The following is a 2,500-nucleotide window of genomic DNA, read 5'->3' as shown; positions in this document are numbered from 1 at the left end:
CTTCCTTTTCCCTTCTCCTTCTACCTTTCTTCTTCGTTTCTTGGCCTTCCTTCCCCCTCGGACAGTCGTGTAAATAATAAATGTGCGCAAATTGACGCTGTAACTACTCCATTGCAATTTGCTTGCCTCGAATAACAACAGCTATAATCATGTTAACAATAATACTATTAAAGATAGTTATAATTACAATAATGATAATAATACAGACAACAGTAGAGTTAGGCTGGGATTCTAATAGATTGGTAGTAAGATTGTGTGTGTGTGTGTGTGTGTGTGTGTGTGTGTGTGTGTGTGTGTGTGTGTGTGTGTGTGTGTGTGTGTGTGTGTGTGTGTGCGTGTGCGTGTGCGTGTGCGTGTGCGTGTGCGTGGTGTGTGTGTGTGTGTGTGTGTGTGTGTGTGTGTGTGTGTGTGTGTGTGTGTGTGTGTGTGTGTGCGTTTGCGTGTTTGTTTGTTTGTTTGTGTGTGTGTGCGTGCGCGCGTGCACACATGTGCAATTCTTTAACATCCTTCCAATTACATCAAAATGAAGCGATTTCAAATCCGCGGTCTCTTGAATATAATTTCAGGCGCAACGTGCCAGGAAATCGTGTGATCGAATGAACGGACGACATACACGCAGAATTATAATAAAGATGGACAAATACGTAGATAAAAAGAGACAATTGTAAACAAAAGAACTAGAAATTAACTGACATAAAACAATGGTGAAGCAATGGCTGTTTCCCAAACTGGTCTCATCTTTAACACTCGGACTGTCTTGAAAACTGCTTCCCAAAGCGCTAAATTTGTAACAGGTTTATATGGAAGCACTAAAACAGACAGGTACAAACATATTGGCTAAAAGCAAAAGATAAATGAATGACACAACAAATATCTAAGAGATGTACGGATGTAGAAAAAGTATGAATGAAAATTAATATCTTCACAATACAAGAAGTGTATTTGACCGGTTTAGATTATATCTTCGTCAGAAATACATGTATTTCTGTGGATTATGTAATCGAAACCGGTCAAATACATCTCTTGTATTGTGAAGATATTCATTCTCATGCGTACCTTTTCTACATTTGTCAACATGAATACGGTTCAGATATACGGATAAATATGCTCGCTAGAGGATAGTTGAAAAATACAGCGAAAGACGAACATGGATATGTATATATAAGATAAAATTAAACAAACACAAAAATACCATCAAAGTAAAAACTCTAGTGCTAACCCTCATACTAAGCGAATACCATAAATTGCGCAATACAGACGTTTAATTAAAAAAAAAAATACAGATAAATGCACTGACAACAAATGCAAATACTTCTGTACCCTTCTCTGTAACAAGAAAAAAACAATATGCTTACGCACCGTTCACAAACACTTGGTATCAGAACATCACATTCGAAAAAAATACGAGTTACGTCAACATATGTGCTTTCAAGGCCTGTTGACTCTTTACTCTCAATCTCTTTTCTCTATTCACCTGTTTCCTATTCCTTCTCTCCTCTCCTCTCCTCTCCTCTCTTCTCTCCTATCTTCTAATTAATTTCCAGTCATTTTTATTTACAGTGGACATCAAGATATTTCGCAATTATCTCCAAGTCACGCCAGTCGACATGATTTTTTTTGTATATATTTAATCTGTGAAAATGAAACAAGAGGTAAGGATAGAAACTGAGATTATATATCCGTTAGAAATCACAAAAACAACTTCAGGGCAAATTTTACATCTCTCTATATAAATATATACTTGTCATTTTAACGCATAAAAACAAAATCGATCGACAAACGGCAAAGGACAAACAAATACTGGAATGCACCCATTTCAACCATATAATCATGCCCCTTTTCTGTTATACCTTCTTAATGAAAGAATGCCTAAGCTGTCTTCCTAAAACGATTCTCTCTTACTTGTTCCCTGGCTCCCTGAAAACACCCTTTATTCTTCCTATTAGCCTCTCTCACTTTTTCTTTCTCCCGCTCTCTCTCTCTCTCTCTCTCTCTCTCTCTCTCTCTCTCTCTCTCTCTCTCTCTCTCTCTCTCTCTCTCTCTCTCTCTCTCTCTCTCTCTCTTCTTCGCCCCATCCATATTCTCATTCTTACTCGATATTCACTCTGATTCAGCGGATACCTCACGCCAAGGTCTATACAGACCTTGTCTCACGCTAGCCTCCCGCTCGAGACTTGACATTACAGGATCAATGTTGGCTCCGCATGACCGATTGACCGCATGTCCGCTGGAAGTGGCGATGGCATTTAAACCGACCTACCGTTATGGCTTGACCATTTTCTGCTCGGGTAATTTGGATAATCGAGCTCCCATTATTTAATTCAGCGGTCATTTGCGCAATAAGAATGCGCTCGACACTCATCATGATCGCCAGCTATATATCACAGAGAGGAGGGGTACAAACATTAACGCAATTACTTGCCGGTGCAATAAAAGAAAGAAAGCAAGAAAATAATGAATTGATACCCAAGCAAATTGCAATTACATCTACATACTTATT

Source organism: Penaeus monodon, chromosome 14 (genome assembly GCF_015228065.2).
Source record: "Penaeus monodon isolate SGIC_2016 chromosome 14, NSTDA_Pmon_1, whole genome shotgun sequence".
In the NCBI taxonomy this organism is placed as follows: Eukaryota; Metazoa; Arthropoda; class Malacostraca; order Decapoda; family Penaeidae; genus Penaeus; species Penaeus monodon.
Note: the sequence above shows the minus strand (reverse complement) of the source record.